We start from the raw sequence: 13,880 nt of genomic DNA on the forward strand, positions 1-13,880 counted from the left end.
TTGATCCACTTTAATTTTTGTGTAGGGTATAAGATAGGGGTCCTCTTTCATTCTCTTGGCTATTGATATCCAGTTCTTCCAAGCCCAATTATTGAAAAGACTATTTTGTCCCAGTTCAGAGGATGTGGGGGCCTTGTCAAAAATCAGTTGACCATAGATTTAGTGGTCTATTTCTGCACTTTCAATGAATTCCATTGATCAATGCTTCTGTCTTTGTGCCAATACCATGCTGTTTTGACCACTGTGGCTTTATAATAGGTTTCAAAGTCAGAGAGTGTTAATCCTCCCACTTCGTTCTTCTTTTAGCTATTCGAGGTCTCTTTCCCTTCCAGGTGAATTTGGTAGTTAGCTTTTCCAAATCTTCAAAGTAGGTTGTTGGAATTTTGATTGGTACTGTGTTGAATCTGTAGATCAATTTGGGTAGAATTGACATCTTACCTATATTTAGCCTTCCTATCCATGAGCTAGGAACGTCTTTCCACCCATTTAGATCTCCTTTGATTTCTTTTAACAATGTTATGTAGTTTTCTGTGTACAAGTCTTTATATCCCTAGTTAAGTTCATTCCTAAGTATTTGATTCTTTGGTTGCTATTTTGAATGGAATTTTTTCCTTACTGACTCCTCAGTGAGGTCATTGCTTATGTATAGAAATGTTACTGATTTTTGCACATTAATTTTATATCCCGCCACCTTGCTGAATTTGTTTATTAGCTCAAGTAACTTTGCTGAAGATTTCTCAGGATTTTCCAAGTATAGTATCATATCATCTGCAAATAATGAGAGTTTTACTTCTTCCTTTCCAGTTTGCATACCTTTTATTTCTTTTTCCTGCCTGATTAATCTAGTTAGAACTTCTAGCACAATGTTGAATAATAGTGGTGACAATGGGCATCCTTGCCCTGTACCTGATTTTAGGGGGAAAGCTTTCAGTCTCTCTCCATTGAGTATGATGCTGGCTATCGTTTTTTCATATACTCCCTTTATCAGATTGAGGTAGTTACTCAACTTGATTTTAAATATCAAAAATTAGAATAGGTTACTAGTAGACCAGACTCTCATCTACCTAGAATTAAAAAGTCCTACTTGAAGGTAGGGAAATAGGTAAAATGACCTAAAAATTTCCATATAGCAAATGAATTCAATAAATCAACATTTATTACATACCTACTATGATCAAAGCTCTATAATAGATGACACTGGAATGCAAAACAACAACAACAACAACAAAAAAAAATCCCCTCACCTCAAAAACTAAAAATTGCCAAGAAGAAGCAGACAGAATGGGGAGGCAGGATGACATAACTGTAAATAATTATATAAGCAATATGTTGTGAGAGTCAAAATACTAGAAGTAATTTCTAAATGCTGTAAGTATGAAATCTCCTGTAGTCTACTCAACAGCCACATGAGGGGATATTCGTATTAAACCCACTTTTCCGGATGAGGAAATTGAGACCCAGGGAGATTAAGAAAATTGCTCAGAGTCACGCAACTGGTTAGCAGTGATCAGGAGTCAATCTCAGGTACTCAAACCCCGGGAGGATGGACATCTGGGTTGTGACTTGAAAGATGAGAATGATTTTAATAGACAAGAAAAGGAGCAGGGCCTTCCAGACCAAGAGAACAATGCCAGCATTGAGCAGAGTCCTAAAAGGGTGGGTATGGGTATGCTATATGGGTATGGGGACTTGAAGAGCACTGGCACAGCTGGTTGCACGCTCATGGCCTGTTCTCTAGCATTTTTTAGCAAGTAGCAGAGGCCCTGGCTCCTAGCAGTGCTCAATACATGCTGGTTGGTGTGGGTAGTGGGTTATACGGTTGGAAGGTGTATTTGGAGACAGATTTTGTAGGACCCTGAATACCATGTGTGTTAGTTAGATTCAGTAGTCAACTTGGCCAGGTGAGCATACCTAGTTCTGTTGCCGCGGACACAAGCCAATGGTGCGTGAACGTCATCTGTTGCTAATTACATCTGCAGTCGGCTAGGAGGCGTGTCTGCTGCAATGAGTGACGTTTGACTTAATTGGCTGGTGCTTAAATGAGAGAGCGCAATTTAGCCCAGCCTAAGCAGCTCGGCATTCCTCATCTCAGCACTTGCAGCTCAGCCCAGGCCTTTGGAGATGCAGAAAGAAGTCACCCCGGGGAAAGTTGTTGGAACCCAGGGGCCTGGAGAGAAGGCCAGCAGAGACCATCCTGTGCCTTCTACATAAGAAAGAACTTCAGTGGAAAGTTAGCTGCCTTTCCTCTGAAGAACCAACAAAATAAATTCCCTTTTATTAAAAGCCAATCTGTCTCTGGTGTGTTGCATTCCTGCAGCTAGCAAACTAGAACACCATGCTAATGATTGGAGAATGGAGAACCACTCCTGTGCAGTTTTGAGAAGACCTGTCATGTGTTCTGGCCTTATATAACGATGATAATTCAGGCATTAATGTAAATGGTGGTGCAGATAGGAGAGCCTGGATGAGGATAGATCAGGCAGAAGGTTGTTAGAGTTGTCTGGGTCAGAGGACATGTGGAGTAAAAGGATAGGATCTGTAGGACTGGGAGGGTTCGGGGATATGGCTATGTGAGAGAACAAGTGTGAGCCAGCAAGGTGACAACAATTCCACAGTTTGTAGCCTTGGTGACTGCAGAGATGGTACACACACACACACACACACACACACACAAACACACAATTTCTTCTCTTGCCTGGCACTCTTCTGAAAATCATTTAATGGTTGAGTGAAATAGGCTTAAAGGCAATGAGATAGGATTCCTCCATTTAGTGATTCATCAGATTTACAGAATACCGAATAGAGCTGGCCAAAAACAATCCTTGAGAGCTTGAGTCATTTAAACAAATACCACGTAAGGGCAGGAGTATCCATGAGAAAGAAAGTTGGGGGTTAATGCAAACCAGATGTTCCTTTTAGAAGGTGAGGAACATCGTCTCTCACTTCAGAGTTGTTGATCTTAAGAAGCACATTTCCAAAGGTATCAGCACACGCAGTCAAGGTCAGGATGCAGTGACAACTGTGTAGAGATCAAAGTAACAGGATGAGCTGTCAGAATCACAAACATCAGGAACAGAGAAAACCTATTAGCTCAGCATGACTAAGTCTAAATACTTATGTGATGAAAAGCTACAAACCAGGGTCTGGAGAAGAAATCGTCACTTGGGTTTCCCCCTGCACCACATCCTATGGAGGTCAGATGGGTATGAAGGGGTGGTTCAAGTCTTGGCTTCATCACTTACTAGCTATGAGTCTTTGGCAAGACAGTTAACCTCTCAGAGCCTCAATTTCTTAATCTATAAAACAGGGTTGTTAAGGAACATTCCTCATAGGTTTCGTGAGTCTTAAATGAGATTACCCAATTAGCACAACTAGGACATAGGGCTTAGCAAATATTAGCTATGATTGTCTTGAGACTGATTCACAATTTGCTTGTGTCTATATAGTTTATGTACTTTAGATCTCAGACAAATTTTAGGTAGAATTGTATGGTTTTTATCCCTCAGATTTTGGTTACTTATACTGGAATCTGTCAGGAATCTTAGAGGTCACTTAGTCTCACTTCCAAAGAGAATTCAGAATATGATGCATGCATTTCCATCTGTATTTCTTCTTATTCGAAGGAAAATCTCCACATCGGGGGTAGATTTATTACACATATGAAGGTGAAGCCATTACATGGGAAAGCCCAGTGAGTTCTCATGTGGACAGTTTTCAAATCAGCTGTTAATGTAAACATGGGAAGGCTCTGTGGATTGCAGAACTTTAGAGTCAAATGGAGATTTACAAGCAGCGATCAGGCTGAAAGGTGTTCAGCACTAACAAAATCTAGGGCATGGAAAAGAGATGAGAGGGAAGGGGGGCAGGTGGAGAGAAAGACAAAGAGAGAGAGGGAGAGAGAGAGAGTAAACAAGCACTTTGGGAGAGAAGAGATTGCAGCACAAACTTTGAAGATGAGCCATACCTTTTTAGATTCTAGATTCCGACAGATCTATCCAGCAGGAATGAAAACAGATAAAGCCAGAGCCATGGATGCTGCTGCTGAAAACTCTAGAGTTAGCATAAAAATTTTCACCTATTGGAAGATGGCGGCTTAGTAAGACGCGCGGATCTTAGTTCCTCCTCCAGAACAGCTACTAGGGGAGTAGAAACGATACAGAACAGCTCCTGGAGCCACGACAGAGATAAAAAAAAGACAGCGTACCCCATCCTGGAACAGCTGAATGGCTGAGAGAACCCGCTCCGGTGAGATCGCCGAGGGGCGCGGGCTTCCCCAGGCAGGGTGGCAAGCGGCCGGAGTCCCTCCCTTCCTCCTTCCCGGGCCAGCTGGCAGAATTGGGCAGGCGGTCCCCTCAAGCCACGGCGGCTGGCGCCCCCACCACACGTGGCCCCCCAGACCAACTGAGAGAATTGGATCAGAAATCCCCAGGCCGTGGAGAACGGTGACCGGGGGGGGTGCCTTCCAAACACGTGACTCCCCGGTCCGGCTGGGAATGGTGCACTCTCCCAGGCTGCGGCAGCTGGCGCCCTCCCGCCACGCTTGGCACCCCAGGCCGACTAGGAAATTCGGACGGGCGCTCTCCCGGGCTGCGGCGGCCGGCGACCCTCCCCACGTTCGGACCCCCGGGCCGGCTGGCACTCTTCCAAGCTGCTTCGGCTGGCGAACCTCCCCCACAGAAAGAGTTTTCCAAAGTTAAAGGACCCACAGCACCTTTTACTGGTGGGACCCGCAGACAAAAACGTGTGCCACAGGCGCCACCTACTGGGCAGGATAAGAAAAACAGAACCCAGAGATTTCACAGAAAAATCTTTCAACCTGTTGGGTCCAACACCCAGGGAAATCTGACAAAATGCCCAGACGCCAGCAGAAGATAACGGATCACGCTCAGAAAATTGAAAATATGGCCCATTCAAAGGATCAAACCAATAGTTCAAATGAGATACAGGAGCTGAGACAACTAATGCTGAATATACGAACAGAAATGGAAAACCTCTTCAAAAACGAAATCGATAAATTGAGGGAGGACATGAAGAAGACATGGGCTGAACAAAAAGAAGAAATAGAAAAACTGAAAAAACAAATCACAGAACTTATGGAAGTGAAGGATAAAGTAGAAAAGATGGAAAAAACAATGGATACCTATAATGATAGATTTAAAGAGACAGAAGATAGAATTCGTGATTTGGAGGATGGAACATCTGAATTCCAAAAAGAAACAGAAACTATCGGGAAAAGAATGGAAAAATTTGAACAGGGTATCAGGGAACTGAATGACAATATGAAGCGCACAAATATACGTGTTGTGGGTGTCCCAGAAGGAGAAGAGAAGGGAAAAGGAGGAGAAAAACTAATGGAAGAAATTATCACTGAAAATTTCCCAACTCTTATGAAAGACCTAAAATTACAGATCCAAGAAGTGCAGCGCACCCCAAAGAGATTAGACCCAAATAGGCGTTCTCCAAGACACTTACTAGTTAGAATGTCAGAGGTCAAAGAGAAAGAGAGGATCTTGAAAGCAGCAAGAGAAAAACAATCCATCACATACTAGGGAAACCCAATAAGACTATGTGTAGATTTCTCAGCAGAAACCATGGAAGCTAGAAGACAGTGGGATGATATATTTAAATTACTAAAAGAGAAAAACTGCCAACCAAGACTCCTATATCCAGCAAAATTGTCCTTCAAAAATGAGGGAGAAATTAAAACATTTATAGACAAAAAGTCACTGAGAGAATTTGTGACCAAGAGACCAGCTCTGCAAGAAATACTAAAGGGAGCACTAGAGTCAGAACCGAAAAGACAGAAGAGAGAGGCATGGAGAAGAGTGTAGAAAGAAGGAAAGTTAGATATGATATATATAATACAAAAGGCAAAATGTTAGAGGAAAATATTATCCAAACAGTAATAACACTAAATGTTAATGGACTGAATTCCCCAATCAAAAGACATAGACTGGCAGAATGGATTAAAAAACAGGATCCTTCTATATGCTGTCTACAGGAAACACATCTTAGACCCAAAGATAAACATAGGTTGAAAGTGAAAGGTTGGGAAAAGATATTTCATGCAAATAACAACCAGAAAAGAGCAGGAGTGGCTATACTAATATCCAACAAATTAGACTTCAAATGTAAAACAGTTAAAAGAGACAAAGAAGGACACTATATACTAATAAAAGGAACAATTAAACAAGAAGACATAACAATCATAAATATTTATGCACCGAACCAGAATGCCCCAAAATACGTGAGGAATACACTGCAAACACTGAAAAGGGAAATAGACACATATACCATAATAGTTGGAGACTTCAATTCACCACTCTCATCAATGGACAGAACATCTAGACAGAGGATCAATAAAGAAATAGAGAATCTGAATATTCCTATAAATGAGCTAGACTTAACAGACATTTATAGGACATTACATCCCACAACAGCAGGATACACCTTTTTCTAAAGTGCTCATGGATCATTCTCAAAGATAGACCATATGCTGGGTCACAAAGCAAGTCTTAACAAATTTAAAAAGATTGAAATCATACACAACACTTTCTCGGATCATAAAGGAATGAAGTTGGAAATCAATAATAGGCGGAGTGCCAGAAAATTCACAAACACGTGGAGGCTCAACAACACACTCTTAAACAATGAGTGGGTCAAAGAAGAAATTGCAAGAGAAATTAGTAAATACCTCGAAGCGAATGAAAATGAAAACACAACATATCAAAACTTATGGGACGCAGCAAAGGCAGTGCTAAGAGGGAAATTTATTGCCCTAAATGCCTATATCAGAAAAGAAGAAAAGGCAAAAATGCAGGAATTAACTGTCCACTTGGAATAACTGGAGAAAGAACAGCAAACTAATCCCAAAGCAAGCAAAAGGAAAGAAATAACAAAGATTAGAGCAGAAATAAATGAAATTGAAAACATGAAAACAATAGAGAAAATCAATAAGACCAGAAGTTGGTTCTATGAGAAAATCAATAAGATTGATGGGCCCTTAGCAAGATTGACAAAAAGAAGAAGAGAGAGGATGCAAATAAATAAGATCAGAAATGGAAGAGGAGACATAACTACTGACCTCACAGAAATAAAGGAGTAATAACAGGATATTATGAATAACTTTACGCTAATAAATACAACAATTTAGATGAAATGGACGGGTTCCTGGAAAGACATGAACAACCAACTTTGACTCAAGAAGAAATAGATGACCTCAACAAACCAATCACAAGTAAAGAAATTGAATTAGTCATTCAAAAGCTTCCTAAAAAGAAAAGTCTAGGACCAGACAGCTTCACATGTGAATTCTATCAAACATTCCAGAAAGAATTAGTACCAACTCTCCTCAAACTTTTCAAAAAAATCAAAGTGGAGGGAAAACTACCTAATTCATTCTATGAAGCCAACATCACCCTCATACCAAAACCAGGCAAAGATATTACAAAAAAAGAAAACTACAGACCGATCTCTCTAATGAATATAGATGCAAAAATCCTCAATAAAATTCTAGCAAATAGTATCCAACAACACATTAAAAGAATTATACATCATGACCAAGTAGGATTCATCCCAGGTATGCAAGGATGGTTCAACATAAGAAAATCAATTAATGTAATACACCATATCAACAAATCAAAGCAGAAAATTCACATGATCATCTCAATTGATGCAGAGAAGGCATTTGACAAGATTCAACATCCTTTCCTGTTGAAAACACTTCAAAAGATAGGAATAGAAGGGAACTTCCTTAAAATGATAGAGGGAATATATGAAAAACCCACAGCTAATATCATCCTCAATGGGGAAAAATTGAAAACTTTCCCCCTAAGATCAGGAACAAGACAAGGATGTCCACTATCACCACTAGTATTCAACATTATGTTGGAGGTTCTAGCCAGAGCAATTAGACAAGAAAAAGAAATACAACGCATCAAAATTGGAAAGGAAGAAGTAAAACTATCACTGTTTGCAGACGATATGATACTATACGTCGAAAACCCGGAAAAATCCACAACAAAACTACTAGAGCTAATAAATGAGTACAGCAAAGTATCAGGTTATAAGATCAACATTCAAAAATCTGTAGCATTTCTATACACTAGTAATGAACAAGCGGAGGGGGAAATCAAGAAACGAATCCCATTTACAATTGCAACTAAAAGAATAAAATATCTAGGAATAAATTTAACTAAAGAGACAAAAAACCTATGTAAAGAAAACTACAAAAAACTGTTAAAAGAAATCACAGAGGACCTAAATAGATGGAAGGGCATACCGTGTTCATGGATTGGAAGACTAAATATAGTTAAGATGTCAATCCTACCTAAATTGATTTACAGATTCAATGCAATACCATCAAAATCCCAACAACTTATTTTTCAGAAATAGAAAAACCAATAAGCAAATTTATCTGGAAGGGCAGGGTGCCCTGAATTGCTAAAAACATCTTGAGGGAAAAAAACGAAGCTGGAGGTCTCGCGCTGCCTGACTTTAAGGCATATTATGAAGCCACAGTGGTCAAAACAGCATGGTATTGGCATAAAGATAGATATATCGACCAATGGAATCGAATAGAGTGCTCAGATATAGACCCTCTCATCTATGGACATTTGATCTTTGATAAGGCAGTCAAGCCAACTCACCTGGGACAGAACAGTCTCTTCAATAAATGGTGCCTAGAGAACTGGATATCCATATGCAAAAGAATGAAAGAAGACCCATCACTCACACCCTATACAAAAGTTAACTCAAAATGGATCAAAGATCTAAACATTAGGTCTAAGACCATAAAACAGTTAGAGGAAAATGTAGGGAGATATCTTATGAAACTTACAATTGGAGGTGGTTTTATGGACCTTAAACCTAAAGCAAGAGCACTGAAGAAGGAAATAAATAAATGGGAGCTCCTCAAAATTAAACACTTTTATGCATCAAAGAACTTCATCAAGAAAGTAGAAAGACAGCCTACACAATGGGAGACAATATTTGGAAATGACATATCAGATAAAGGTCTAGTATCCAGAATTTATAAAGAGATTGTTCAACTCAACAACAACAAAAAGACAGCCAACCCAATTACAAAATGGGAAAAAGACTTGAACAGACACCTATCAGAAGAGGAAATACAAATGGCCAAAAGGCACATGAAGAGATGCTCAATGTCCCTGGCCATTAGAGAAATGCAAATCAAAACTACAATGAGATATCATCTCACACCCACCAGAATGGCCATTATCAACAAAACAGAAAATGACAAGTGCTAGAGAGGATGCGCAGAAAAAGGCACACTTATCCACTGTTGGTGGGAATGTCAAATGGTGGAACCACTGTGGAAGGCAGTTTGGCGGTTCCTCAAAAAGCTGAATATAGAATTGCCATACGACCCAGTAATACCATTGCTGGGTATCTACTCAAAGGACTTAAGGGCAAAGACACAAATGGACATTTGCACACCAATGTTTATAGCAGCGTTATTTACAATTGCAAAGAGATGGAAACAGCCAAAATGTCCATCAACAGAAGAATGGCTAAACAAACTGTGGTATATACATACAATGGAATATTATGCAGCTTTAAGACAGGATAAACTTATGAAGCATGTAATAACATGGATGGACCTAGAGAACATTATGCTGAGTGAGTCTAGCCAAAAACTAAAGGACAAATACTGTATGGTCCCACTGATGTGAACCGACATTTGAGAATAAACTTGGAATATGTCATTGGTAACAGAGTCCAGCAGGAGTTAGAAACAGGGTAAGATAATGGGTAATTGGAGCTGAAGGGATACAGACTGTGCAACAAGACTAGATACAAAAACTCAAAAATGGACAGCACAATAATACCTAATTGTAAAGTAATCATGTTAAAACACTGAATGAAGCTGCATCTGAGCTATAGGTTTTTTTTTTTTACTAGTATTATTACTTTTATTTTTTTGTCTATATTAACATTCTATATCTTTTTCTGTTGTGTTGCTAGTTCTTCTAAACCGATGCAAATGTACTAAGAAATGATGATCATGCATCTATGTGATGATGTTAAGAATTACTGATTGCATATGTAGAATGGTATGATTTCTAAATGTTGAGTTAATTTCTTTTTTTCAGTTAATTAATAAAAATAAAAAATTTCACCTCTTAAGCTAGGTCCTGTCTGCTTGGGCACCCCCTGCTCCCAGCTGTTACAATGGATCATCTACAAGTTTGAGTCCTTCCCCTCTAGTATCCAGGGTGAGCTAAATCTGGGAATGTTGGGGTTGTGTTCAGCAGATCCCTAGAGGCCAGTAGGAAACCAGAGCAACAGCTCCCCTCCCCAGTCCCTTCTTCAACACCCACTAGAATTGGCCATCGGCCTGAATTCCTGGCTATCAGCTTCTTTCCCATTTCCCTGCTGAATGGGAATCTAGCCCCACACATCTTTCTGGTTGGCTGGGACCCTAACCTCTTGGTCAGTTTTTGTGAGTCCTTTCTCCACAGGGACAGAGCCCAGCTTCCAGAAGGCTTTGCAACAGCTTTGGTCAGAACTTTCTGACTTCTGACTCCAACCCTCCTATGACACTAAGATCTCCTTCTGCTGCCTGCCATACCTTCTTCCCTCCCCTGCATTGGCCCAGAGCATGATTTCGGATGAGCTACACCCTTGAATTCAGTGGTGGGACCTGCCAGGGTGGGTGTCCAGGTGAGCTTCCTCCATCCAATTTTATCTGGTTCATCCTCCTCCCCTCCTAAGAAATCTCTGCTGTTCTAAATTACAGAGCCTGAGAATTCAATATGGTTTATGCAATAACCCTGATACGCAAAAGTGAAGAGGCTTCTCTTGGTAGCAGTGGCATAATTTGGGGGCCCCTTGTAAAATGGAAATATGGGGCCCTTTGTTATAAAATGATTAAGAGTGTCAAGACAGTGGTAATGAGCATTATACTAAGGGCAGGATCCTTCTAAGCACAGGGTTATGACTTCACAGGTTGCCCGCCCAAGAACCCAGACCTGGTTTCTGTGAACCAGAGAGGACACAGCCAAGGCCAAGGGGATGGGCCTAAGAAGAGGACCTGCCTTTTATTTCTTTTTCGTGCTTGATTGCTCTCGCTAGAACTATGTACAAGGTTGAGTAATATGGTGACAAAGGGCAGCCTTGTCTCATTCCCAATCTGAGGGGGAAAGTTTTCTCATCTTAATTCTTTCTTATACTGCTTTAGGTGTCTGCAGGCTGCTTTTCTTCCAGAGAGGAGTTTCTTTGTTCAGTCTTGCAGGCTGGCACTGGGTAGATTGGCACTGATATCCTGGCACCCCAATATGTGCACGGGGGTTACTCAGCTCCCTCTGGAATACGTGGGAGTGCAGGAAGCTTCACAATGTGCTGGAGAGGGACTGCGGGAGGGATGAACAAGAGCACAAAGAGCTTCTCTTATTGATTGTTTTTTTTTTTTGTAGGCTGTATGGTGGCATCACATTTCATTATTTTTCCGTGTAAGTATCCTGTCATTGCAGCACCATTTGTTGAATTTTTGTTTGTTTGTTTTGCTTGTTTGTTTTGTTGTTTGGGAACTGCATGAACCGGGAATCAAATGTGGGTCTCCTGCATGGCAGGTGAGAATTCTATCACTGAACTACCCTCGCAGCCCCCTCCTATTATTTTTAAGTCTTCATTTTCTTGACCTGGCACTTGCTCGACTATTGCACCTCTTTAACTGTTTTCTACAATTTCACAGAAGATGACTCCGCTTATTTTTGCTAGTTGTGCAAAGATTCTGAGAGGGGACAACATCCTGGAGTGCCGTAAGCCACTGTCTTGATTGACTGGTGGCCTCCTGTCTCCACCTTTATTCTTGAATAACACAAGCAAGCACTGGCCAGACTGGGAACAGCGAAATCTGTCATGAATTTGGCCATATCACTTGTAATCTTTGTGCCGCAGTTTGAAGGACATTTGGAATAAATGCTGGTATGCATTTTGGATTAGTCAGACCTTGCTTTTGGCAAGAAATAAAGGGGTGCTCATTCATCTCAGCTGCCAACGTGCCATCCCAATTGAGAAAGACCTTCTGGCACCGTGTGGGCAATGAACACAGCCATATCAGCAAGCAATGGAAGCAGCAGGAGGCCAGGGTGATGCTGGTGGCCACAGGAGCTGCTTGGACACCTATCACCCAGGTTACTTTGGGAAGATTGGTATGAGATACTATCATTCAAAGAGCAACCAGAGCTTCTACCCAGTTGTCAACTTTGATAAATTGTGAAGCTTGGTCAGTGAGAAGGCGCAGGCTCATGGCTACCAAAAACAAGGCTGGAGCTGCTCCCATGGTGATTTGGTGTGATCGGGCTATGATGAAGTTCTGGGAAAGGGAAAGCCCCAAAAGAAACCTATCATCATGAAGGCCATATTCTTCACAGATGAGCTGAGAAGACAAAGAGTGTTGGGACAGCCTGTGCCCTGGTGACCTGAAACCTCATGGAGGGAGGTTCATTAAATGTAACAAATGCTAAAAAAAATTAAAAATAAAAAAAAAAAGCAAAGAAATAAAGGGATCAGATTGGCTCAATCAGCAAATATTTTGCTCATCTGGGGCAAGGCTCTCAATCAGAGGGCCCTTATGAAATTATCAGTTCCCCACAAAGGGGATTAAGACACAGTCCTGGCTACAAAGAAATCATAATTGTCACCACAGGTTGCAATATAAAGACTGTAATGACAATTTGTCTTCTATTTCAAGGACAGTCCAAATCGCACAGGCTGAGGAGATGCCCCATAGTGGGAGGATCCACATAAGATGCACAGGGTCAGCCGCACGAAACTTGGGGAAGCCAAAGAAACTCATCTTCAGTGGGAGCTGATGTTGCTGGGTTTGAGCTCAGGCTCTGCAGGTGACCTTGGGTGATTGACAAGTCCTTTCTGAGATTCTGATTCTGATTCCTCATCTATTAAATGGGGACAATATCTGTCCTTAAAAACAAATGTCAGGATAAATTGATATGCTGAATGTGAAAGCACTTCAGAACTCATATAAACATGTGCAAACATCAGACATTAGTAAGAAAATGATTTTTCTGCCTTCCTTTCTCCCCCTCTTCCCTCCTTTTCCAGGCCCCTTTGGGAATCTTATCCAGGCCTTTTCCTTCTTGGAAAGAGCCTATTCCTCATTTCTACCGTGAACCTCAACCAGTTGGCAAAGAGCAGAGGATCTACATTAAGAAGTTATGGTAAATAATCCCCTTCTTCTAAAATTATTTGCATTTTCAAAGAAGATGCTGGAGGAGACAAAACTTTAAAGCAAAATGTCTCCCTCATGGTAGATTTTAGGCATCTCAAAACCAAGTAGGGGTGGGGTGGGTATTTCTGGCTATGCGGCCTTCTTGGCACCCTTTACATACCATCATATAGGCAGCCACCTGCTCTGCCTATGAACATAGCTGGCTCTAGGAAGACAGACTGCATTTTCATTTTCTTTCTGGATTCTAAAGAAATAAAACAATCTCACCTCTCTGCCTCTAAGGAACGCCAGTATTTTTAAAACAGTTCTTTGTATGGCAACTGTTTCAGTTCTGCCTGGAGAACTTAGCTTTCGGCCTTGCCAACTGTTGAGTACTCCAGGGAGAGGCATTATATGGCTCAAAGGAAATAAGAGCTCAAAATTGTTCACCATATAGTAATGCACAGCCTGAAGCGGCTGCCATTTTTTTTCATAGCCAGGAAGCCAATCTTTGTTCCAGCTGTGGCATGTTGGAAGGAGATAAATTACTTGATGTGTTTTTGTGGTGAAGAAAGCGAGAAATGGGATTTTTAGCTTTCTATAAGAAGAACCGGAATCCTGCCTTAGGTAATTCAGAGACTCGTTGCTAGACTATGGAATATATTGTTGGCAGAAAACAGAAAGC

The sequence above is a fragment of the Tamandua tetradactyla genome, chromosome 7, assembly GCF_023851605.1.
Source record: "Tamandua tetradactyla isolate mTamTet1 chromosome 7, mTamTet1.pri, whole genome shotgun sequence".
Taxonomy (NCBI): domain Eukaryota; kingdom Metazoa; phylum Chordata; class Mammalia; order Pilosa; family Myrmecophagidae; genus Tamandua; species Tamandua tetradactyla.